General features: G+C 35.6%; 1 protein-coding gene across 2 annotated transcripts in view; it reads left to right on the top strand.

Moving 5' to 3' along the window:
• The window catches only part of IRS1 (insulin receptor substrate 1), a 77,884-nt gene extending 53,005 nt beyond the window's left edge, over positions 1-24,879 (top strand). For both annotated transcript variants that reach the window (XM_031957950.1, XM_031957949.1), the window contains one exon: positions 23,824-24,879. The gene's annotated coding sequence lies outside the window, so the exon portion shown is untranslated. The remainder of the gene's footprint in view (positions 1-23,823) is intronic.
• Positions 24,880-27,478: the final 2,599 nt, after the last annotated feature.

Consider the following 27,478-nt stretch of genomic DNA (forward strand, 5'->3'; position numbering starts at 1 on the left):
TTCAGAAAAGCTTCATTGGCCACTAGATTTCAACACTCACCACCTGATTTGTTTATTTATTTTTTAGATTATAAACTTCAACTTAAATGGGCACTCCTTTTTACCTAGTAGAAAATTTACCACTGTAAATGAAACTACAAATCTGTCATGCAGATTTTCTTCTTCTTTTCAAGTACATAATAAATTTGACACGCTACTTTCAAAGTTAACCTGATTGTTCAGGATTCCTTTTTTTTGGCCTTTTAAAAAATCTTTGGATTTCAAAAATGTGCTTAATGACCCTTTTTTTTTTTCCCTTTTGCCCTTTTACTCCTAGTTTCTTTCTCCATCACTTTTTCTATTCAGTGGAGAAAAAAGATGCATACTTTTTAACAATTTTTAACAACTTAACTTTTAACAAGTATGCATCATCAAGGAAAATAAATTCCTACTTTGCCTGGATCTGAAAATAAATTTTTAGTATTTATTTTTTCATTCTATAATTAATGAAGCCATTCTAAGAACCCTGTCTAAGGCAAGGATTCTTTTTTAAAATAAAGCTTTTTAATTTCAAAACATATGCATAGAGAGTTTTCAAAATTCATCCTTGCAAAACCTTATATTCCAAAAATTTTTCCCTCCTTCTCCCCCATATACTGAACATAATTCAGTATATGTTAAACATGTGCAATTCTTCTATACACTTTTCCACAATTATCATCCTGCACAAGAAAAATAAGATCAAAAAGGAGACAAATGAGAAGGAAAACAAAATGCAAGCAAATAACAAAAAATAAAAATAAAAATACTCTATTGTGATTCATACTCAGTCCCCATAGTCCTTTCTCTGGGTGCAAATAGCTCTCTCCATCACAAGACCATTGGAACTGGTAAGGCAAGAATTCTTAATCTGGGATCTATGAGTAGATTTCAGAAGGTCCATGAACTTAGATGGGAAAAAAGTTTTCTCTAATCTTTAAATGAAATTTAATATTTTTTTGTGATTTAAAAACATTATTCTGAGAAGGATTCCATAGACTACCAAAGGGGTTCTATAAAAAAGGTTAAGAACCCCATTACTAAAGGGGAGAGGTATTTTTTAGCAAATCATTTCCCATCTCCTTCAGAAATCATCAGATCCTTTCCAAGTCTAGTATTCTGTAATTCTCAGGAAAAAAGGAAACCCTGAATAGGTTTGGGGATGCCTGTCAGAGTAGCTGGAGCAGCATCATTGGATGCACTCTGTTCTAGGGATCTGGGAAGAGACTGAGACCAGATGGCTGGTCTCAGTCTGGAGGCCCGAGCTGAGGGACTGCTGTAGCTTCTGCTGCCCAGCAGGTCGAAGTCCTGGAGACTTGCCACTCGAGAGAGCTCTCCAAAAAGCTGACCTGGCCACAGTCCCCTGGTTCTGCTAACTTTCCTCAGTTATCCATTATTGAATTATTAATAATAAAAAAAAGTGGGACTGGATATAGCAATTCCATCCTAATTTTGTCTCTTGGAGGGGTTTCTTGGGAAACAGCTAAAACGCTGCATGTATATCAATATTCATTAGCCAGAAAGGCTGCAGAGGATATTGGAAATTTGCATAATGCAGTAGTTGAAAAGATTTTACATAGTTGCTTGTAATATTCCATACACACATCTGAATGGCACCATTGATTCAATGTCATGCATTCCATACAAGTAAAATTTTATTTAAAAAAAACATTTTATTTATTTCAATTCAACAAACATATATTAATCACCTACTGTGTGTAAGATACTGTAGCTCTGTAAAATAAGGCTATTTCTGGATTCTGGCAGATGGCTCAGAGAAAATTGTTGAGTTTCTTACAAAGAGTTTACCCAGAGCAAGAAATGCTTCGTCAAGTCTATTTAATAATCACTTTATAAAAAACAAACAAACAAACAAACAAAAAAACATGGTCATGTATTGTTTTCAGTGTAGGCAGGGAAAGGAGGACCATAGTTCTGGTCAGTTTTATAAAAGTAATGAATCCTTACCATAAAGGGATGTTAGCTCTCCATTCCCTTCACCACCTCAAATATTCCAACTCCCTCCCACATTTCCAAGCCACCCACTAGAATTAGCCTGGGTACAAAAAAGATTCAAGAGTTTAGGGAGGAATAAAAAGTTTGCATGTATATATCATTCTTACCTGTGACAAGGACCTATGACTTGTGGGGTGGAATCACAACTTTGAGCAATGCCTTCAATTTAATAAGAGTTCCATTAAAATGAAATATGTCAGATTTTTTTATGATGTATTTTATCGGGGATGAATACTATATGATTTTGTGTTATTTTAGACAAGCTGATTCTGATAGTAATTGGGGAGGAGGAAGAAAGGAATCATTTATATAACACTTATTATGTGCCAGGCACTTGGCTGAGGACTTTATAAATATTATCTCTTTTGATTGACAATGAATAATCCATTATGCTTCTAACTTCTTAAGGGCAACATGTAAGAAGTAGATTAGGGGATGAGATTTTAAAAATAAGGTGCACTTTATCCAAAGAATGGATTCTCTAAAAAATGGAGGTGAGGAGGGATGTGTTATTGGCATTGGGGACAGACAGCATTCAAATAAAAAGGTAGATAGAAGTCAATGCTTGAGAATTAGTAAGACTATAAAAGGAAGAAATGTGTAATAAAACTGGAAAGATAGACTTTGAATGACGTTACCTTTAAGCTTCATTTTTTTTCTTTTTCTTAATTAAAAGTTTTTATTTTCAAAAATATACACATGGATAATTTTCAACATTCACCCTTACAAAATTTGTGTTCCAATTTTTTCCCTCGCTTTCTCCCACCCCCTCCCCTAGATGGCAAGTGATCCAATATATGTTAAACATGTGCAGTTCTTCTATACATATTTCTACAAATAATTTGACTTTAAATTCCAAATAGAAGAATTTATTCATTTCTGGAATTTATAATAGAGAACCACCAGAAGTTCATTGATTAGAGGAGTAACATGGTCAGACCTTGCTTTGGGAAAAATCCCATTGATAGTTATTGAGGTAATAAGGGGAAATTTCATATCTCTAGAGGCTTACTTGCATAAAATAGAGAAAGAGAAGGTCAACGAATTGGGCTTGCAACTAAAAATGCTAGAAAAGGAACAAATTAAAAACCCCCAGTCAAACACTAAACTTGAAATTCTAAAAATAAAAGGAGAGATCAATAAAATTGAAAGTAAAAAAACTATTGAATTAATTAATAAAACTAAGAGTTGGTTCTATGAAAAAACCAACAAAATAGACAAACCCTTAGTAAATCTGATTAAAAAAAGGAAAGAGGAAAATCAAATTGTTAGTCTTAAAAATGAAAAGGGAGAACTCGCCACTAATGAAGAGGAAATTAGAGCAATAATTAGGAATTACTTTGCCCAACTTTATGGCAATAAATTCGACAACTTAAATGAAATGGAAGAATACCTTCAAAAATATAGCTTGCCCAGATTAACAGAGGAAGAAGTAGATAGTTATTGAAAGGAACATCAGGATGCTCATGATAAAAGTCTATTATAGGGTGAACTGGAATCAATAACTTTTTCTACCACTGTTCCTCTAAACTGAGAATATCAAAAATTAAAACAAGTAATCTTTTTTTTTTAATTTGCTGAGGCAATTGGGATTAAGTGACTTGCCCAGGGTCACACAGTTAGGAAGTATTAAGTGTCTGAGGCTGGATTTGAACTCGGGTCCTCCTGACTTCAGGGCCAGTGCTCTATCTACTGCATCATCTAGCTGCTCCAACAAATAATCTTTTAAGATCTTCCTGGATTTTTAATTTTCAGGACTAATGTGCATTGTGTTTACCATTTCTAGTTCTTTTTTCTCCACTCCACTCAAACTCTGCACTTTTCCTGTTTTCACCAAAAAGGAAATAATAGGGAATGTTGAAGGTAGTATAGAAATCATTTCAAGTTTGCTAATTGCTTAAAATCATCATATATAAGAAGAAGGGGCAGGGCAGTAGCTGAGGAAAAGAACTTTGTTCTAGGAAGTTATAGCAATTATGAATGGTCATCTTGTGGTATTGATTCATTTTTTGTTTCCTGAGCAAGAAGTTGAAATGAGTTAAAATCTGGAGAGGATCTGAGAAAGATATGGGCAGAGTGCTAGGACAGATGGTGGGATATGTATATTTATTTGGTTTAAGTGTCCTGCTGATGGGTAGTCTGAATAAAGAATGATCAAGTCCTGTTAGTTTTAGGGCTGAGATGAGGGTTGACTTGCCCTATAATTCAGCTCCATAGTGAGTCTCAAAGAATTCGCAGAATGGAAGGGGAGAAAAAGAGAATAACTTCTGGGATTTTGGATTTGGAGGAATTATGTTCTTGATGAAGAGATCTGAGAGGCAAATGGCAGAGCAGGATGGCAAGATGCCCAAGATGACTGAGCCCTGGTGTCTTGGAGAATATCTGTATTTCCCTCCATACCAGTTTCTTTGGAGGGAAGACCTGAGGAGGGGATCCAAGAGATATTGCAGTGAGAGTTAGGCACATATTAATATAAAAGATTCTGCATTTGTGTATTCACCTTATTTACATCATTTATGTTTTGTTAATAAGCCCTTTACCTGGAGGTCAAAGATTATGTCCTAGACTAACATACATAGCATGTGTCAAGACTATCAAATGGAAGTTTGTAGAGGAGGAGGTAAACTGAAAATAGTTCATGGCATCTTTATGGGTACTACAGTCCGGTCTGAATCCTAGCTTTGCTTTTAAAATGGAAACTAACATAGAACACAACTTTTGTTTTCCTAGTAGAAGAAGGCAGAATCAGGTCAAACCGAATAGATTACCCATTTGTGACCTGATTATTCTGAAAAAAAACAAAAACAAAAAAAAAAAAACTTGAGGCATTTTTGAACCTGGTTTAAGCGAAGCTCATCTTAGGGTTGTTAATTAAGTGCTAATTGTAGCCTGTCACTGTTTGATAGTAATGGTGTAATTATGTGGTTAAGTAGTATTTTGAATTCATTTTGTCAGTGTCTGGGGCTATAGTCTGGAGAGAATAGCAGCTATTGTTTTCTTTGTGTGACATAGTTCCAACTGTTCCCATGATTGAGTTTAAAGTTTATCTTTTTTTGCTGGCCATTCCATTGGCACTTACTCTGGGCTATCTTTGAATTAGCCATTTGGAAATCAGTGTTTTCTTTCTGGGGTCAGTTTTTCAATATTTTAAATACTGTAGCACTGTTATTAGCAGAGACTGTATTTATTAGAGGTGGGATAGAGATGAGTGTCAAAAAGTTTGGTGTTAGCTACAGCCTATGATGACTCATTTAGATTTCTACTTCCTCATGTTAGTGTTTATTATAGACAAGAAATTTGTCCCCTTAGGTTTTCCTCTGTATTTAGGTAATGAACCTTGTTGACATTAGTTATGTAATCATCCTCCCTATAGAGGCTTTTTGCCTCATAAAGTGAAGAAGCATCTACCAGGGATATGGTAAAATCTTGTATTCGGGTTCAGAAAATCAACTTCACAAGAACATCATGGGGGAAAGATGATTAGATAGAAGCTTGTGTGAAAGCTATCTTAGTGGATTACAAGGTGAATATAGGATTGTCATGTTCAGTGATCAAAAAAGCTAATAAGATCTTGGGCTGCAGGTAAGAGGGGTTTAAGAGAGTATTGCTGCATTTAACCCCAGTAAAATTATACCTAGACTATTGTGTAAAGTTTTGGGTAAAATGTTATAGGAAAGAGGAATTGGTAAGTTAAAGAGAGTGCAGAGGGGGGCAACCTGAAATAATGAAGGACCTTAAATTCTTACCATGTCAGAGATTATTTGAATGGAAAAAGGGCATTTATCCTGGAAAACTGAAGATTCATCAGGGATATAAGATACTTCTTACCCATGTAGGGTATGAACTGCCAGGCATTTCAATTTACTGCAGAAAGCACAACTCTGTTGGATTGGCCACATTGTTTGAATGTCAAATGTACGCTTGCCAAGAAAATTGTTTTATGGAGGGTGGTCAGAAAAAGCGATACAAAATCACTCTCAAGATATCTCTTAGGAACTTTAGAATCGATTGCATGATATGGGAGACACTGGCACAGGACCACCCAGCATGGCGTGCCTTTGTCAGAGAAGATTGTGCTCCATGAGCAAAGCAAAACTGAATTAGCCTAAAGGAAATGCGATTTGTGGGAAATTAGAGAATCCACCCCAAATGTTCATATGGACTATTTGTGCCTGTCCTATGGCAGAGCACTCCGAACTTATATTGGTCTGATCAACCACAGCTGGACATACTATAACTTGACTCTAACACAGTGACTTCATTTTGGTTCTCTTTGAGAATGAAGGACACCAACCAAAACCAAAAATAATCTAACAGCAGCCTCCCTTTTCAAATTTATTATGCATTATTCTCTTCCATCCATGAGTTTGGATTACTTGCTAATTTCTTATCACCTGTCTTCGTGGCCTTTGCAAAGGCTGCCTCATGCTTGGAATACATTCTTATGACTGCCATCTCTTAGAATCTCAAATGCTAATTTAAGGGACAGTTTTTACTGTCCCTTAAAGGTCATGGGACCTTTCCTAATCTCTCCATCTATTCCTGGACCTGAATTAATTTTGTTTACATGTTTTAATACTTCTTTCTTTACTTATTTGTTCCTCCTTACAGTGAATTTCTTGAGTTTTAGAATTTTTTTTTTTTTTTGGCTTATTATCTCTATTTCCTGCCCTATTAGCAGGCCCTAATTAAATGCTTATTGATTGATTAACATGATAGCTGGCTTCAACTGTTTCATAGGTTATCATGTAAACACTCAAATTTGCTTAGCATTTAGGCAATAAATGGAAGTTGAGAAATGGCAAATGACTCTCTGTAAGGAAAGACAAAAATATCCCCTTTGAAATCATCTGTCAGAGTCTGAATGTCCCCTTGTGGGGTATACTGTAATGGGAGTGTCTTTTCAGGTATGAGTTGGACTCCATTGCATCTGAGGTTGCATCAGACTCAAATTCTGTAAGTCTCCCAGTTGATGCTTTCATTTAGTCAGGATCACTAGAAGAGGAAAGAATTGGCATTATTTCCCTAACTACTTACTTACTGGAATGAGGACACTTAGAATCTAACCTTTAACTTTCTTTACTGTTGAGTAATTAAGTATGGGGAGTTCACAGTGTCCTAGCTGTAACATTGGAAGGGTATTTTGTCCAACTCCCTTGTTTTATTTTATTTTTTACTTGCTTTTAAAACATATATTGCCTTTTCTATTTTAAGTTTATAAAACCCTTAACTAAATCAATATTTTGAAGTACAAAATAGAATAGAAAAGGGATTTTATGTGAAAACTTTGAGTTTTTCTTACATCTAGCTGGCCTTTCATTTTAAGTATATAATATACATTTTTGTATGATTTTCTCACTTTACTTTTCTTGCATTTTGTGATATAACTTATATAGAAATTTTTTTAGTTTATTTTCAACATTCACCTTTGCAAAACCTTGTGTTCCCAATTCCCCCCAACCCCGCTCTTAGACAGCAAGTAATCCAATATATGTTAAACATGTGCAACATAATTACATTTTAAATCTATAACATCAACATGTAACTTTCACAGCTGTCCTGCTTGCTTGTGTTTGCTTCTGGTTTTCTTTTTGTTCTCTTTGGTGCATTAAAAAAAAAGTTTTGATGACCCTCAGTGTGTGTGTGTGTGTGTGTGTGTGTGTGTATGTGTGTGTGTGTGAATCTATTATTAGTTCCTCCTTCATATTGGGGAAAAAAGCAACCACCAAAAAAGGAAAAAAAAAACATACAAAAAATAACTAAATAAATTACTATCATCATATTAAGTAAGGCAAAAATATAAAGTCCAGCAAACTCATCCTTCTTTCTCACTTCATAGCCTTCCATGAAGTTTCAAATGCCCTCAAATAGGTGTTCCTCTAAGTATAGTGCTCTCTCTCGCGCGTTCTCTCTCTCTCTCTCTCTCTCTCTCTCATTCTCTCTCTTGCGTTCTCTCTCTCTCTCTCGTGTGTTCTCTCTCTCTCTCTCTCTCTCTCTCTCAGTCTCTCTCCATCTCTCTCTGTCTCTTTCTGTCTTTCTCTACCTCTGTCATTATCTCTCTTCTGTTTCTGTCTTTCTCTGTCTCTGTCTTTCTTCTGTCTTTATCTTTCTCTCTGTCTCTGTGTCTTTCTCTGTCTCTATCTCTCTGTCTCTCTCTCTCTTTGTCTCTCTCTGTCTCTTTCTCCCCCTCTTTCCCTCCTTTCTTCCTCCCTTTTCCTTCTTTCCATCTGTCTCATATATATATATATATATATATATATGTACATACTTGATTGTATCTATTTGTATACACATATTTGTATGTGTATGTGTGTGTTACATATATACTTATGTATGTATAGACAGAATCCTAAGATCTCTTACACTGAGATGAGTGCTTCTACTAGCTCTTACATATTTAGACATTTTCTGTTCTATGAAAAGGTAAGATTTCTTTATTTAATTCAAAAACCAAATTTTCAGTTTCTGCTATGTGAAAATCAAGTTTTAGCCTGTTTCTGTGGCTGATCACTCTGGGAGCAACCTGATGACAAAGAAGCCTCTTTGACCTTTGGTGCTCTGATCTCCCTCCCCTCTCACCTCTGACACTTACCAGTTTTATGTCCATGGGAAAATCCTACAAGTTACTTAATGTCTTTCTGAACTTCAGTTTTCTCATCTATAAAATGACTGTACCATCCACTTATCTTATGAGGTGAAGCCCAAGTGAGATAACATATTTAAGGCACTATATAAATCTGAAAGCTCTATAAAAATTCCAGGTCCCACCATTGTCATTGTTTACTACCGTTATCTGTCCAGTTCAGTGACATTGCTATTTTCAATAAGTTGCATTTCCACTGCTACCAGAGACCATTGTAAAGAAGGTCTGGCACATCAAAGATCTCCCTCTTAATTGAATTCAAGTCAGCCCGGATGTCAGGACACTTTTGGATGGCACTCTGAGAGGTCTAGAAATGCCTTAGGTGATCATATTCAGGTTGGGATCACCTCAGAGTCATTTCTGAATATTCCTTTAAGAGAAAAATCTAGGGAAGGAAATGCCCTGATCTGGCACCAGTAGCCAGGATGATGTCCTCAGAGTACCTTGAGTCCTGCTAGGCAACCTACTTAGCACTATAAAAGCAGGATAGTGCTTAATTCAGAATGATATTAGGGGACCTTTGAATGAATGCTATTTCTTAGATAAAAGAAGAAAAACCTAGATATCAGCTAATAGAAGGAAAGGATCTTTAAGAGTCTAATGGAATTAAAGCTGAGAGAAGAACTAGAGGCTTTATATGGGCAGAATTACAGGTCAAAGTCTGGTATAAATTGGGTGATCCTTCCCTTCCAACTAGAGTTTTAAAAAAAATAAAGAAAAAGTTTGCAAGCACTTTGATATTTTTAGCCCTTTTCTGCCCAAGAGGACTTAGAGCTGTAAACAATAAGTACATTATCAATGATTTCAGTCCATCTTTCAGATTTGATTTGAACTCCCCCAGCTGAGAGCAATTAGGCCTGCATCTGGCAGCAATTTCAGCCTTTCACAAAGTTAGTCATAAGCATTGGCCATATTAGCCTCTGGTGCAGTTTCTTCGTATGAGAGTTTTGAAAAAAGCCCACCCAAAACACCCAATTCCTCCCAAAATATTATTAGCTCTGCTTGGGAACCTGGAAATAGTGCATGAGTAACTCACTGAACATCCATTTAAGCCTATTCATAAGAAATCTTGGGGAATTCTTTCATGTAGCATTCATTCTTTGCCGAGTTGTGACGTCAACTGCAAAGGGCAGGGTCCCTTAGTTTTTTTTTTTTTTTTTTTTTTTAATTTTTTTTATGTCTTCTGTGAAAGCGATAGAAATGGCCTTTCAAAGGATTTCTGTGGAAAGCATTAATTTTAAGAGTTCTTTAAAGCTGGGCTAATGTTACCTGTCGTAATATTTAACCTATCACCTCATGATATTCCCTTTGCGGGCAAGCAGCTCTTTGTATGAAATTGCACCGTGGTACCATTCGTTTAGTTCTCTTACTTCCAGTTTTCTTTTTCTTTGACATGGCTTTAGAAAAGAATTTCCTCTTTCTTCCTTTGAGATATTCCCCCTCCCCCCATCCAACTTTGGCTTTTGCCCTTACAGTTGAGTTGCTTCCTGCTGATAGATTATTGTAATTGTAAGGACTTCTGGTATCTTTTTTTCCCCCCCTTTTTTCATCATCTTTTTCTCTTTTTGAGACCATTTAAAAGTACCATAAGAAGGCAAGATTTTATAACAATTTCATACTGTGATTCCCCTGAAGCCAGAGAGACTAGGGAAGAGCTGGTAAGAAATTGTGGTTTGGAAATTTATTTTTTCCAAAGGTTTGAATGGAACGTGATTTGGCTCAGATCTGTTTTTGGTGTCCTGTTAGATCATTCTGTTTCCATTTTCATTGTGGATTTTTTTTTGTTTGTTTTATTTTGATTTTTTGATTGTTGCTGAACTCTCCCAATTACTTTTAATAATTTTTTCAAAAGCAACTTAAAAAAAAATGTGGCAGTGATAATACAAAGGCAGTACAAGTTTATAGTAACTACTTCAGTTTACCTCAAATTATAGCTGATCATTAACTTGACCCAATTAGACAAGCCCCACCCACTCAGCCTTTAGTAATAAAAGGATGGGGAAAGTGAAAATTGTTTTTCCAAATTCTTTCTTAAGGTAGTCCAGTTGTGTTTTCCCCACAAGTAATAAATCTTACTTGTACTTTATCTAGAATACTTTGAAAAAAATGAGGATTTTTAGGATGCATACATTTTAAAAATATGTTCCTCTTAGGTATCTTAAAACAAACTTCAGTTGGCTTGAGATAGTATTCTTTTATCGTCTAGACGATCCTGATCTTTAGGATAATTTATATAACATCAAAGAGCCCTGGCTCATATATCCCCTCTGACTTTTCTCCCTTGGTACCCCCCTGAAAACTGGAGGAGAGATGAAGGCTGAAACCTTTAGCTTGTGGTTTTAAAGTTATGTTTTCCAGGAGATGTAAATTAGGTGTGTGCCATGGGTACAGTTTAGTAGTAAGCCTCAAAAATACTGAATCTGCAATCTAGCTATTGTATATTTGGACTTTTCTAATAATCAAAGCCCTTTGAAAAACAAGTCTTGCCAGATGAACCCAATGAATCTGATCTCTGTGGATCCCGGAACAGATGTCAACCAGAGATCACTCGTCAGAGGTACCTTGTAGTAACTTTTAAAGATGCTTATTGGGCTCTCTGCATTTTTCTTGCATTACCCAATTCTTCCATAAAGTCAACCACAAACCATATTCTAGGGGACTCCAGCTAAAGCTTGTGGTGAGTAGGAAATAGATTAAACACAGGTTTCCCCTTTTCTCCGATTGCCAACAGTGATGTCAGTGATGTTAATGATCCTTACCTCAGCTTGCTGCAGCCCTAGCACCCCCTATTAAAACACTTGTCTTGAGAACTGTTTTCATATGTTGTTAAGGAAACACTGAGAATTGTTGGTAAGAAACAATGGGGTATCCAGACGATGACTTAGATGTACAAGGAAGCACTTCTTTTTCCTAGAAGCCACTCCTGAGAGGATTACAGGGAAGGCCAAACAACAGAACTCTCCATTTGCTGTCAGGTAAAGAAAGTAAATGGGATGGAAATAAATTTCATTGATCTTTGGATTCTAAGTCCATGTTCTATCCCTTGTACATGAGGTTGCTCTTTGATTGTAAGTGTGCTATTGCACTACATAGGACTTGTGTGTTGGATGGTGTGCCTTTCTGAAAAGTTAGGAGAAAACTGATGTGAAATGTGCAACAGATAGCTCAGGACTGGGGAAGAAGGACAGCATGAAAAGTAGTAGAAGTAGCCTTGTTGGACACCCACGGGCCATTTGCTTTTATGGCTTTGTAATGTTAACTCAGGTTAGGAGGCTGTTCCCTACCTGTGCAGCATCCAAGGGCCCCACGCTGGACCAAAGAGTCCAGAAATCAGAATTCCCATGTTATCTCCAAGCAGAGCGTATGAGATAATATAGATGAAATATTAATGTCGTTGATGTCATTGTTGTTCTTACTTTGGCTCTGTGATTTAGTCTGTATGAAAACGAAGGAGTAAACTGGGTGTTCCTTTCAGTTAACATTCTATCATTCAGCTTTATTCTCCAAGAGGACATTGACATCAGGAGGGTGATGTCTTGACTTGCAAGTGAGTTAGATCATTCTACATAATAGATTTTGTTTGTACCTATTGAAATGATCTTTCCATTTGTACAATTCGATTTCAAAGCAATAATGAATGTTTCATATGTATGCACACACATACACATATGTGCATATGTATGTGTATGGATAGATAATGTCATGGAAACAATGAATGTGAGCTTGGACAGACTTTGTGAGATAGAAAACAGAAGGGCCTGGTGTGCTACAATTCGTGGGATCATGGAGATTAAGACATGACTGAACGCCACCATCAAAATGTGATCTCTATCTGTCTGTCTGTCTATCTTTATTTATCTATATATTCATCTACCTATCTACTTACATACTGAATTACCTTCTCACCTGTCCTTCCTTTCTTTCTTCCCTTCCTTCCTTCCTTCCTTCCTTCCTTCCTTCCTTCCTTCCTTCCTTCCTTCCTCCCTTCCTCCCTTCCTCCCTTCCTCCCTTCCTCCCTTCCTCCCTTCCGTCTTTCCCTTCCTTCTTTGCTGTCCATCTATCTACCTATTTACTTATATACTGAACTACCTACCTGCCCATTCATTTATCTCTATCTATCCATTTATCTATATATTCATCTACCTACCTATCTGCTTATATGCTGAACTACCTACCTATCTGTTCATCACAAACATGCACATGTTTGTATATACATAATACATGTAAAATCTCTTTTAATTTTGCAACATGCATAATCTTCCTTAAATGTAGCCTAAATAAAGGCAAAGGATGCATGTGTATAGATACATATACATATTATATGTACACATTTTGAAACATCATTTGAAATTTTAAAGTTAAAATTATAAATGGAAATTTATATTTATATTATTTGCATATAAATTATATGTAGACACATATCCTTTGCTTTCATTTAGACTGCACTTGAGGGATTCTATATATTTCATAGAATCAGAAGAGAAAATTTGGGGTGTTGACTTTTGTCATGGAATATTAGATTTGTCAAGAACTAGAGTGGTTATTTGCTGAATCCTATCCAACTGAAATCAGTGCACACTTATTAAAATATAATGTGCAAGGCACTAGAAGTATAAAAACAAAAATTAAACCGTCCCTGCCCTTAAAATAACTTATAATCTCCTAAGAAAGTAAGCATCTAAGAAATGTTTGTTGAATTAAAGTGAATTTTCTAGCCCACTTTAATTTGAAGATGAAGAAACTGAGCCTCAGAGTGGGTAGAGGGACTTTCTTAAGGACATATAGCTGGTGACTGAGTTGACTCCAGGTCTCGGGATGCCCAGACTAGTGTTCTCTGAGGTGAAGGAACAGAAACAGGCCAAACTCAAATCCAAACCTTGCTCTTCATTCACCCTGTACTAAGGACATCCTTAGCACCTCCCCCCACCCCCAACACTGGTCTTCTATATGGAAGTCAGGAAGGTCAGTGTGCTCCCTAACTCCATTGTATCATTATTTTGTATATATTTGACGACGTTGGGGCATTGATTGCCTTTTCCTTTCTTTCCTTTCTTGTATTTCTCACCTCCATCAAGGCATATATTACTGCCATAGTTACCACCTTTTGGTCTTTCTTTATAGTTAACAGAGACCCTCTGTCAGAAAGACTGAGAAACTGGTCAGATTGAATGACCATTAGATACTAGTATCCACTTAATTCAGATACCATTAATTACTACTGTAATCCATGTTTTTTTTTTTTTTTCCTCCTTTCATTTCTTTACAGAACATCTAATCTTTTAAAAATAAATTTTCTGAATCCTTTTTTTTTTAAACAAATGAAAAAGTTTTCCTTGGAGAAGAGCAAGTCAATAATACCAATGTCTCTTCTCCCCTGTGGATTTGCAGGGAACTGACAGATGGCTTGGTCTTGTCCATAGCCATTGGCTCACGTGCGTGCCATTTACATTTACCTTTCTTCTCTGGTGGTCTCGGGAAGGCACCAGTCCTGCCAGAAGGTCTTTCCTTAGGACAAAAGGACAGGAGAGAGGGCCTTCCACACGTTGGCTGCTTTCCCTGCATTTTCTTCCTTGGCAATGCGGTGCACTGAAATGTTGGCCAGTCTCCTTGCCGTGTTTTAGCCCCCACCCATGTGACTTGGATCAGGCAAAAGTGCTATTTAAGCAGCCCCATTAAAGCTTTTGGCTCTGCTAGGAGGTTACCCTTTGCCATCAAAGAGACCAAGTCGCCAAGTAACAGCCCAACTTTAGCCTATTCAAGTGTGTTAAGTTTCTTTTCATTTGCTGAAATGACTTTTTTTCCCCTTTTCAGCTTCAAGTGGCAAATATCCTTAGCTAGCTCTAGCTAGCTTAACTCTGGCTTCATTCTTCATAAGGATACTTACTCTTGTTTCTGTTTTTAATAGATGTATTTTAAGGATGGTTTTGGAAAAGGAAGAACAAGCAAACACAAATCGTATACTGTTGTTAGGGCTTAAATTAGTCTTAGTCAGAATCTCACATTCTCTTTATTTTCTGTGGATGTTAGGAAATAGATCCAAGAAGCATATTCTCAGATCATATGAAAGGGGAATCTTGTACATCCTTTCTATTCATTGGGCTTGCCTAGTCTCCTTTTTAATAGCTGTATTCTAGCTAAGTGGATTCTAAGGTGAATCCTACTTTCCTTAGTGACTTTAGTTATAAAATTGTTTTTTTTATTGCAGCCACTTCCACTCTGCTCTACTCTGCCCTCCAGAGTTACTAAATTGATATTCCTGAAACATAGATCTGTTACCTTCCCACATTCCACTCAAAAATTTCCGGTAGTTCCCTCTTGCCTCCAGCACAAAATTCCGAATTCCATCTCTCTCCTTCATGCTTTTGAACAAATTTCCCCTAACCCCACCAAACCTTACCTTAAGAGTTTCTGGTTTTTCTCAAAGCACATTGCTTCCATGCCTTTTTGTTACATGCATGGAGCTTTTTCTACTTCCCCTAGTTATTAGCATTCTTTCTCACCTGAAATGACTTTGCATGCTTTTCATTTTTTGAATTTATGTACATGTTGTGTCCCTTCTGGAATGTATGCTCCTTGAGAGAAGACTTTTTGCATTTTAGACTTTATATTTCCACCATGGCAAAGTAGGTATTTAGTAAATGGTTTTTAAATGGAATTTCTAGGGTCCCTCCAATAAAATCAAGTGAAAATTTTTGTTGGAAAAAGGGGATAGTATGGAAGTTGATATGTATGTAGTATGTACTGTGCTGCAATGGCTACTTTTATACTGGAAATGCTTTTAATACCTATTTGTAATTTCTATCATCTATCCCACCCCCTATACCTCCTGTATCCCAAATTTGGTTCCTTCTTTCTATGATGAAACCCAAATATCATAGTTGTAGTTTCCAAAACTCCTTTTCCTTTCCTAATTTGTTGTGATCCCTTATAATTGCTAGAAAAATTAGACTACATACCATATTTCTTAGACTTGAATCTAGGTATAATTCTTTTTTTTTTTTAATACCACAAATGAGCATGTTTATTTTTAAAAAACCATTTAATTATTTAAAAAAATTAATTAAAGCCTTTTATTTTTGAAATATATGCATGGCTAAATTTCAACATTCACTCTTACAAAATGTCGTGTTCTTATTTTTTTCCCTTCTCCTAATCCCTCCCCTAGATGGCAAATGATCCAATATATGTTAAATGTATAATTCTTCCATATGTATTTCCACAAATAAAATCAGCATGTTTAAAACAAAAGATACATACATACACACATATACATACATGTATATATTCTTTTTTGCTCTCCATATGTGTTTATACATGTACATATGTGTTTGTATATATAAAGCCTTTAACTTTTGCTCATTATTTCAGAATTGTGAGATTAAAGCATATGTAGAAATCAACATTTTTGCTGGACTTTAAAAATATATATATATACCACAAAAGTTTTGATTTTTTATGTTTTTTTTTTTTTCATTTACTTTGTCATTATGAAGCATAATTTTAAATGAACTTTGCCAGGTCATTGTTTATTCTTTTTAATACCTAGAAGAATTAGCTAGCCCACATTTTCTACACACGTATATATATATATGTGTGTGTGTGTGTGTGTGTGTGTGTGTGTGTGTATCTATGTGTATATCCTAGAAGGGTGGTTATCTATGAATGGGAAGAGGGTAGAACTAAGCAGTATTGGGGAAATTGGTTCAATGTGAAAGACTGGAGAATGCAGGTATGGTGTCTTGATTTTTGATAACATGTATAATTTTTAAATTCTTTTTCATCTGTGGATTGATTTATAGTTTTCTTAGTCTTTTAGCTCAGTGTCCCATTTGATATAATGTATATTAAATAAAAACAATTATTCATGATTTTTGACATATATATTATATATTAATGATATTTATATCAAGATCTATTATTCGTTTTTTTATTCTGTTGAGTGAAGTCTTATCTCTGCATATCAAATCTGCATAACTCAAGTCAATGTTGTGCAAAATTAGATATTAAATAAAATAATAATGATAGGACCTCAGAGTTGAGAGCAAGATAAATGTGGCAAGGAGATTGGTTCTTTTGACAGTAGTGGGCAAGTTGAGAATGGGTGATGAGTTCAGTCTTGGTCCCACATTTTAGGAAAGATGGAGAACCATCAAGTTCAAATGTTTAGAAGTGGGAAAGCAGGCCAGTGAGAGCACTATCACAAATCCATGGATTTGGAGGAAGGAACTGGAGATGTTTAATTTGAAGAAGGGAAGACTCAGGAGAAAATGATCACTCCCTTGAAGAATTTGAAAGTCTATCTTGTTGGAGAAGGCTTAGTTTTGCTCTGCTTCCAAGGACAACCAAACTCAATGACTGGAAGATGGAAGGAGCCAGGCCAATTAGCAGGCATTTTTAAAAATATTTCTGATATGCCAGGCACTGTCATGGGTGCTGGAAATAGAAAGAATAGAACAGTCCCTACTCTCAGGGAGATAGCGTGCCAGCAATGTAAGGAAAAACTCTTCGTAATCATTAGAGCAATCCAAAATTAGAATGAGTAAGGGACCATTGAGGTCATCTGGTTCAATCCCTTCAGATCCAGTTTCCAGATTGGAAAATGGAAAGGGATCCCTTAGGAGAAAGTGGGTTTCCTTATAGTAAATCCTATAACAAAAGCTTTGAAGACCACTTGTTGAGAATTTAGCGACAGGGCTTTGATGATTGTACTAAATGGCTTCTGAGGTTTTATCTAGCTTTTAGATTCTTTAATTAACTTATATATGCTTTATTTTTATTTATTTCTCCAAGGCAATTGGGGTTAAGTGACTATGCTTTCTAGCTGCCCCTAACTTTTAGGTTCTACAGTTGGAGATGGGGGAAAAATAAAGGGGACAGATAGGGAGTACAATAGAAGCACCAGACGTGGAGTCAAGAGGACTTGGGATATTTAATTTGTAGAAGAGAAGACTCAGGAGAAAATGATCACTGCCTTGAAGAATTTGAAAGTCTTATCTTGGAGAAGGCTCAGTTTCAGACCCGGCTTCAGACACTAGCAGTGTGATCCTGGATAGGTCACGTAAGCCCAATTTCCTTCCACCATTCTCCCCTCCTCCCTCCCTTAAAAATAAATAAACCCAAAGAATTATGATTTGAGTACTAAGAGTTAAGTGCTTAGGGCAATGAAGAGATTGCAAGGGAAAAGAATGAAGAGGAAGCTATTGGATTTATCTAAGAGGAGGTCAGTGATGACCCATGAGAAAGTTTCAGTGAACTGGTGAAAATGGAAACCAGATTGTGGAGGTCCAGGAATGGAATCGGCATGGAAATAGAAGCAGCAGCTGTGGACTACCCATTTCAAAAAATTGTGTCTATGAATAGGAACTCAGGGTTGTAATTTGAAGGTATTGAATCATTAAAAAATGCTTGAGGACAGATGGTCAGATGTAGAACATCGAAGCTGTTTAAATTCTGAAAGAAATGATAATTTAAATTATTGAACCGTCAAGTGAATAAAAAGGTATTATTGCCCATATGTGAAGATGATCCCACAGACCCACACTCAGCAGGAAGTGGCCTTTTTTTGTCACTGCATTCTCATTCCCTCACCTGGTTTCCATATGTGATATGCATGTATAAGTTGGCTGGAGGGAGTAGACATGATCTATGGTCATGTAACTGAGCCACATGAGGAGAGAACCTAGGATCATGGACTCAGTAGTCAAATGAGTGAATTACTTCATTCCAGCATATCTATGATCTCATTTATGTGGATACATCTTGTAGTACTTGTGTCCATTTACATCTGTTTAAATTCCTCATAGGGGTCCACCCAATGTGCTAGGGATTTCATTATTTCTCTTGACATTGAAAAGATACCAAATGGAATACCCATTGCTGAGCCCTTTCTCTTGCTTCAAACAGCTCACTACTCAACCCTACCATTTACCTTTTCATTGTCTTTTGGGCAGCCCTAAAATTAAATTCTTTGGAGGCTGTGGGCTTCCATGATTTGAATCTGTAGAGCCATGAATAAATCAATAAACTACATCTTGGGATTTTGATTTTAGTTTTATCAATTCTGTTTTTACATGTTTTGTTGTTGTTTAATTATTTTCAGTCTTGTTTGATTCTTTGTGACCCCATTTGAGGTTTTCTTGGCAAAAATATTGGCGTGATTTGCTATTGCTTCTCCAACTCTTTGTATATTGCCTCAGGAAACAGAGGTAAATAGGATTAAGTGACTTGTCTAAGGTCACACAGTAAGTATCTGAGGTCAGATTCCAACTCAGGAAGATGAGGCTTCCTGATTCCCCCCAGTGTTCTCTGCACTATGGTGCCACTTAGCTGTTCCTTTTACTAAAATCCATATACAAAAAATTTGGAATATTTAACTTTTTTGTTCTTAGAATCTGCTTAGCTTATATTTGCCATTTTCAGCAGCATACTCTTTTCTTCAGTTTAAGTCATTGTTTTATTTTAAATAGTTGAATTTAATTCCTAGGATTATTTTTCTAGTTGAACTGCATGTAAGACTTCAGACAGTGAGCTCCATTGAAGAAAACTAATTAGTGCAATAATTTTAAGTGTAGTTAGAACAGGAAATGTGGTGTTTCTGGCAGTGTTACAGTATATACTGAATATCTTTACCACTCTTTACCTTTATTCTCAGTAAAATAGGAATTGCTAATAATGCTCTCACCAGATGTGTGTGGCTGCATCACACATTGCTAAACAAATTATTAGTAGATTTCAGGGGTTATAAACACACCCTTAAATAAATGGTTTTAAACCCAATCTGGATTACTTTAATGGTGCTTTTTGTACCAGTTTTGTCATCATACATTATGCTAGCTATTTTCATGATTAAAAAAAAAAATCTCATATAATGAAACTTGAAAAGTAGCAAAAATCTTAGACTCCTCTTTTCTTTTAGGAAAATATTGTTGATTTTTTTAATACCTTTGTTATTTTTCAGTGACTCTTTCCCCTGCCTCCTGCCAGCAATGAAATCTCCCCTTGTAATAGACAAGTAGATACTTAAATCAAACCAAGACATTGAGCATGTATAAAACCAGGTGCCTTAGTTTATACCCAGAGTCCACCCTCCCTCTGCCAAAAAGAGGAAGATAATAAGTTTCACTAAATTTCCTCTCAATGGTCCCTGCATTGATAAATGTTCTAATAACTTTCCGTGCCTTTCTTTACTTTATTTCGTTCATTGTTTTCTCATTTATATTTTTTTCTCTATAACAATTCATGTAAGTTTTCTTTCTTGTGGCTTTTCTAAGATGGTTTTATTTTCCAGAAAGTTGAGACTGAGTCATAGCTCCATAGCAATGTATTAATGTGACTGGTTTCCCACTGTCCCTTCAACATGTATCATTTTCCTTGCTTTTCAGCTTTTCCAGGCAGAATAATGTAAGGTGAAACTTCAATTGTTTTAATTTCCATATTACTTTTAGTGATTTGGAACATTTTTTATATAATTGCCAGTAGTTTGCATTTATTCTTTTTAAAATTCCCTGTAAATATTCTTTTACCCTTATCTGTTGGGTAATGACTCTATTTGTATCAGTTTACTATAAATTTTTGATAGCAGATCTTTATCACATATTTTTGGGAATATATTTTCCCCTTCAACTGGCAGCTTTATTTTTGTCTAGTAAAATTGATTTTGTTCCTGCAGATGTTTACATTTTACATAATCAAAATTGTCTGTTTTGAATACCTCTTTGTCCTTCTCCTCTGCTTCCTCTCCTATCTATGGTCTAGTAAAATGTGGATTTCTACTACATGTAATAATTTAATAATCCATAAGTTTCAGTGAGCCTTTTCCAAAGGACTAACCCTTTCTGGAGTGTTGATTCATTTGTTAATTCTCAAAGCTTTTTGTTTATATCATCATTATTGTTATTACTAAGTTGGAATTGTACTAGAAGATGCAAAAGGGAGAGCCTGTGTGATATTGTTTTATTTATTGTATATGTCCCTATGGGGACATGGCAATGTCACAAATAGTTTCCAACCACAAAATCCTGTGACTGTTGGTCACAGCAGTTGGGGGTGTCAAGCTGCTTTGCTCACAAGTTATCACAGGATGATATAACTCATAAGAGTTGATCCCAGGAATGGCAAATGGTCAAAGGCAATTTTCTTTGTGTCCAAAGATTTGGGTATATCATATGATCTTGCAATACTTGTTGCTATCTGTATTTTTAGGTAGTTTTTCTAAATCAGAAATTTAAGAAGGCATCTCCATATAGCATTTGGTAACTTCTTTCCTAATTTGGTTTTGGTTGTATGTGTTCATGTATGCACCTACATGCCATATGTGTGTATAAATAAATAGGTATATTTCTAGATGTGGATGTATGGACATCCACCTGTATGAGATGTTATCCCATAAAAAAATTAATTAATAAGCACAATATCAAATATTTTTTATCCTAACAAAGGAGTCATCTGAAAGACCAAAGATTTAATCCTGCAATGACAGCAAAGGCAAAACTTTAAAGATTGTATTGTCTTGTGCATTATTCCAAATATCCCAAATGGACAGTATATGTTGATGCTGTGATAGTGGATTTCATGTGTAGAACTAGTCCAAGGATTAAATTAAATCAAATTAAGTTTTAAGATAGTCTGTCGGAAGCCAGATGTGTTGAAAAGGAGTAATGATCAAGCTATATTAAAAGGATTTTAGTTAAAAAAAAAAAGAGAGAGGTTAATAACAAAATACTTGGCACATAGTAGGCACTTAATGAATGCTTATTGGCTGACTGGACATATATGTTACATATCTGTATACATATGTGCACACACACACACATGCTCACTCTTACCCATATGGTGAAAAACTCTATTTTATATGTTCATATAATTAGTGCCTTTTAAAGTGACTTGGAGGTCAGCAGCCCCTGCTTTCCTTCTTGCTTTTAGAAAATCCTGGGAGAACCCCAGCTTTCGGCTAGCACGGACCTTCAGGGCCTTCCCGCGAGTATTAGCACAGGCTTTGTCTTAGAATGATCAGAGAAATCACGTGCTTGCTGCTGTTCAGGTGCAGGTAGGTCCACAGCAGCCAGCAGATTGCCTCTCATCTCCCGTGATTTCAGCTTCCGTGCCAGAAATGATTTGAGTGTATTGAAAACAACTCAGAGCAGTAGATTTCAACACATACAGTAAAGCTTTGCCTTACCTCCCCTCCCTGATGGCCCCCCAATCTCGTCTCCCGTACAGCCAGTGCAGGTTGGAGCATGTGCTCACCCAGTACAGTTTGTTCCTTTGCTGAGCTATTCATTCAGCACTTTTGGAAGAGAGCCAGATATGAAATGCAAAGCAAACCATGCACCCTTCACTCTTTCCCTGTTTAAATTAAGCAATTTCTTTGTTTGTCACCAGTCCTGTAATAAAGTACGGCCTTGCTGTCTAATTTTAGGCCCCTCGCTTCGAAGCTCTGTTAAGTAAGCTGGATGGAGATATTCTGGGAGGAACATTCCAGGCGGCTGCTAGAGGGGGGTTCAGGAGAAAGTTGAGAGTAAATAAGAGATCTGTGAGATAATTCTCCAGGGAGTTTCCCAGCATACCACACATCATTTGCAAAGATAGGCTTTCCTTTCACTTGAGGACCACACAAAGTAAATTCTGTTTCTTGGCAATTAATAGCCACAGGACAGGGAGGCCTTTTTAAAGTTTTTACCTTGGTGTTTCTATGGCAAGTCTTTATTTGCAAGTGGGGAAAAATAGACTGTTTGCCTATCTGTTAGTAGCAGCGTTCATATTTTAAAATATACAGAACTTCTCTCATATATAAGCCTATAATCCTAATTTCATGAGTTTGGATTTACCTGAAAGCCAGAATGTAAATATTAGCAAAGCCCCCCTTTAGAAAGAAGATGGGGCAGATAGCAGGGAGGGGGGGAGACCTGGGGCAGTATTGTTAACTTCTTCATTGCCTTTTTTTTTCTCTAGCTTTAGCAACTCCTTATAACCTTCTCTGCAGACTAGGGGTGGTTGATGAGACTTTGTTAAGAGCATTTTTTTTTTTTTTTAAGGGACTCAGATTTAAAAAGGCATCTATCTTACCACCATTCTCTATGAAGGGAAATGAATAACATTTCTGAGCCTCTGTTTCCTCATCTGTAAAATAAATTATCTTTTGAGTCCCCTTCCATCTCTAAATCCTGATATGTCATCATATTTCTTCTTACTGGATAGGAAAGGGAGAGAATTTGAACTGAAAATAAAATATTTAAAAAACAAACAAATAAATCATATGGTTTATTATTGCTGTTTAATTGTTTTTCTATACTTTCTGACTTTTTGTGATCCCATTTGGGATTTCTTGGGAAAGATACTGGAGTGGTTTGCCATTTCCTTCTCATTTGACAGATGAGGAAACTGAGGGAAGTGACTTATCCAGGGATACACAATTAGTAAATTTGAATTCAATTATTCCTGAGTATAGGCCCAGGTCCTCTATCTACTCTGTTCCCCATGTGTCCCTCCCCAAATCCTATGCTACCTTATCATATTTCTTACCTTCTTAATGATGGGAATGGAGGAAGGGAGAAAATTTGGAAATGAAAAATCAAACATTAAAAAAAAAATAAGCTTTGATACTTTTTTGAACCGTTGTTACCCTTAAATACAAAGTTGAATGTTTCCTTTTTAGCTATTTGTTGTTAAACTAAGCAGTTTTTTTTATTCTCCCATCACCCCCCCCCCCCAATCTTCTATTAAGCAGTATTACATTTTTGTGTTTCTCACTTGATTTTTTAACAAAAACTTGTGTCTACGATGTATGCCTCAAAGATAGGTGTTTATGTTTATAATGTCCTTTTTTCATTCTTTCCTCCACCCCCCAAATTTTGCAGGGTTAAGTTTTACTCAGTAGTTGCTCACATTAATATCTCAGTAAGAAATCAAGCCACTCTTTCGTTGTTCTGTTAAATCATACTGATTTATTTTATTTTAGTTTGCTGCCTTTAGCTTGTGATTGCTTTAGATTCTTACATTTTAGTAAAGTCAAAATTCACAGTCCTTTAGTTTATTGTGTCTCGTGCTTTTGATTGCTCATCATATTGCTCTTTGTACATTATAAAATAATTACTTGTCTTGAAAAATTCCTTCTGATCATAATTTTCTTTTTTTTTTCTCAATTGCAGAATGATGACCTATACAACCTCAGCAAATCCTTCTTAACTCATGGGTATTCAGACGCCAAGTGTTTCATGTCTCACAACTAGGACCTCACATCCTCTTCCTCAGTAGATGGTACGATGCACCCAGTTCAGTTTGTTTACTTAACACAAACCTCAGGAGTCTGTTGACTGAACTGCACATTCTCTGTTGTGCCAAGCAAAAAAGCACTGTGACATCAGAACAAGGAGTCTCCATAGCTTCATCGGCAACTGCAAGGACTTAGCTGGCCACCATGAACTGATGTGCCCACCACTATGTCATATGAGACTGGGTTTACTATTAGCACATTTACACAGTACGCTAAATTTCATTTGCTGCTGAAAAACCTGTATGACAGATCATCATTGTAAATTATTACATACCAAACTGTTGATGTTGGTTGGAGAGTATTAAATATTTAACATAGGTTTTGATTTCTATATGTAATTTTTTTTTTAATTAAAATGTAACTTTTTTTTTTCCTACAGCACATCTTTTTTTTGGATGTGGAACTGAGGTACACTATGTTCTGTTGTAAACAGAGTGGGGAAACTGCTTAAAACCAGGCTAATGAGAATAGAGTAGGGTACTATTCTTGTTTGAAGATTGTAATTCAGAAAATAATATAATATTATTCCTAGGTCCGCAGATGACCCTCGATTGTACAGCTATATTTACTGATAATATCTCTTGTAACATAAATCTGATGTTGATCTGAGTTCCTTACAATGAAATCATAATTTTATACTTCTCTTATAAGACAATAGTAGGCCATGTTAACTAAACTGAAGACAAATTTTCTATACGTGGTATTTGCAACTGTCAGCTTGAACTCGGCAAGTGCATAGAAACAAAAATATGATAAAAAGAAATCAAAGTCTTCCATTGTATATATTGTAAAAAGAAGACGAAAAAGAAGAAGAAGAAGAAAGAAACATGGGTGATCCCTTCAAATTCAAATCTCTCCTTGGAATGAACAATGTGGGTGTTTGTAAATTCTGGAAATCTCTTTCTATGCGTAATAAACTAGATGCTGTTTATCTTTTTTTTTTTTTTCCTTTCCCCCTTCTATAAGCTATCTCCATTCTCACAGATTTTTTTTTCTCTGTACACACATACAGATATTTCATTTCCCATGTTGTCTTGAAAATGACGGCAGGACAAGTGAGTGCTTGCTAAACGAAATTAAAATTCCAGAAGGTGTATTATGATAGCTAGGACAACATCTCACTCAACTGAAGACCTTTATCTCATGTTTCCTGAGACCTTTCAGTGTAAAGCTTTTAGGAGAATGTAATTAGACTATTTTACTTAAAGGGCACTAACTGACCTGTTAGTGATTATTTCACAAAATATAATTTAACCAGGAATACCAATATGCTGATGGGGCATCAAAACAGTCCCAAAACACTTTGACCTTTTCTTGTTTGGGAGACAAACATCCTGGGAATTTTTGTGTATGTATGATAAAAAAAAATGGCAATGAATCTACCTTTACAGTAAGAGGCCTGATTACAGATTTTTATATTTTCACTGGTGAACTTTCTAATACTTTAGTGACTTAACTTAGACATCAGGCTCCCTCTGAAATCAGTAACAATTCTGTATCAGGGGACCCCAGCTTTTTTGTGGGGAAAAATATTTTTTATTTCCTTAAAACTTGAAATCACTAGGGAGAAGAGCATGATAGAAGCCACTGCCCAGCCATTAACGATTTGGGAATTTATGCCCTACTCTTTTAAAGAGGGATAGTGATGGAGAAAAGAGATAAGTGACTATTCCATCATGCTGCCAAAGCCTGTCTGAATGTTAAATCAACTGAATGGCATGTGTCTTGCAGGCTGTTGTGCTCTGATTCATTATTGCAGATTCCAATACTTTGCATGCTCAACAGTGGCTGAAATAAATAGGCCTGTAGTTATAAACAATCTAAAATTTTTTAAAGACCTTATTGAATATAATTACTGTTTGTAGAAATTGTCTCTATTAATTTTGAAAAGCCGACTATGAAAAGACTTCTTACTTTTTTTCAATATAAAAAGTAGACTTCCATAATTGAGCTTTACTTTCATTATTCACCTGTTATGACTCATCTTTTTAATAGTATAGAGAACAAAAGCAAGCTTGCTATTTCTCTTCCATTAAGAACTCTCAAATTGTTTTAGAGAAATCAGTGAACCAAGTCACCATCAACTGTTTTCCTCTAAAGACAGTTATTTTTTCTTCAACTCAAGAAAACTAACTTTTTCATAGATATGTTGCCTTAGGCGCCTTTCTTTATGTAATTGACATAATTTATTTATTTTTTTTTTGGGCTGAGCACCCAATAGAACATTATATACATTTCAAAAAAGAAATCCTTTCTCCCCAGGTTATTATGCCTTTGGTTTGTTAATGGGCTAAACAGTTAAGGAATAATAACATTTCCCAGGTTTCTAGACCTGAGATTAGTGAAGGCAAAAGAGTGGCTTGTGTCATTTAATTCATGTAAAATCTAATAGGAATGGCTGTTCAAGGAAGGGATCTGTGCCCCAACTCTATTTGAGTGCCATCTTGAGAACTGCCAGCTGCTTGACTCTTAATTAGGTTTAAGTAAAACCCAGGTTAGTGTTTTTAAAATTAGAATGAAAAGTTGGATCCTTGAATTAAACAAGAAACCAAAAGTAAGGATTTTCATATTTTTTGTTAGCAAAACCAAAGTTGTTTTAAAACCACCTACAACCTTTTGTAGCATTCATTCCTATAGGCTCACTCACAAACTTATTAAAATTATTGGAAATATCAAGTATGTTTCCTTCCTAAGATAATACCCTTCTTGGTTTAAAAAAATATTCTAGAGCCAGATAAAATGAATAATTCCTTTACTGATGAGTCCCCTGACAATGAAAACAAATCAAAAGTGATTTTATATATGTGGCTATTTCTCAATACCTACCTAAAAGATCAAGGACTTTTTCACTGGCCTGGTTTATATATATATATATATATATATATATATATATATATATATATATATATATATGTATATATCTTTTGTTTGCTTTGTTTCCCCACAACAACCTTTATTATTTGAATTGTTCTTATGGAGTTGATTTTTTGAACCCTAGCATAGGACTTTACATTTATCCCAATTTAATTTTATTTTAATAGATTTAAGTTGATTTCAGTATGCATTGATTTAAAATTTTTCTAACAACAGATACAAAAAATCTTTCTTTTCCCCAAATGTTTAAATCTTTGTAATTTTTTGTGAAATACTAAGGAGCCTCTTCAGTGTTTATGCTCAAACTCTATCCTTTTGTCATCATGTCCTAACTATAATGTATGTACCTTATTTAATTACACAGGTGAAAATGGTTATCTACAGTCTCAGTGAAAGGTGAGAAAATAGGATCTAGAGGGTGGCTGTTCACAATCCTCATGACAAGATGCAGTCAAAGCAGGCTCATTTTTCAACTGTTGTGAGGATTGAATGGAATACTATGTGTAAAGCATTTTTCAAAGAATAAAGCACTATATAAATGTTAACTGTCAAATGATAAGATCCTGGAGCCCAAGACTCCATGTGAATTATGACTATGATCTTGGATAGACAAATCTGTTGATTGGGATAGCATATTAAAAAAAAAAAAAAAAAAA

This window comes from Sarcophilus harrisii, chromosome 3, assembly GCF_902635505.1.
Source record: "Sarcophilus harrisii chromosome 3, mSarHar1.11, whole genome shotgun sequence".
Lineage (NCBI taxonomy): Eukaryota > Metazoa > Chordata > Mammalia > Dasyuromorphia > Dasyuridae > Sarcophilus > Sarcophilus harrisii.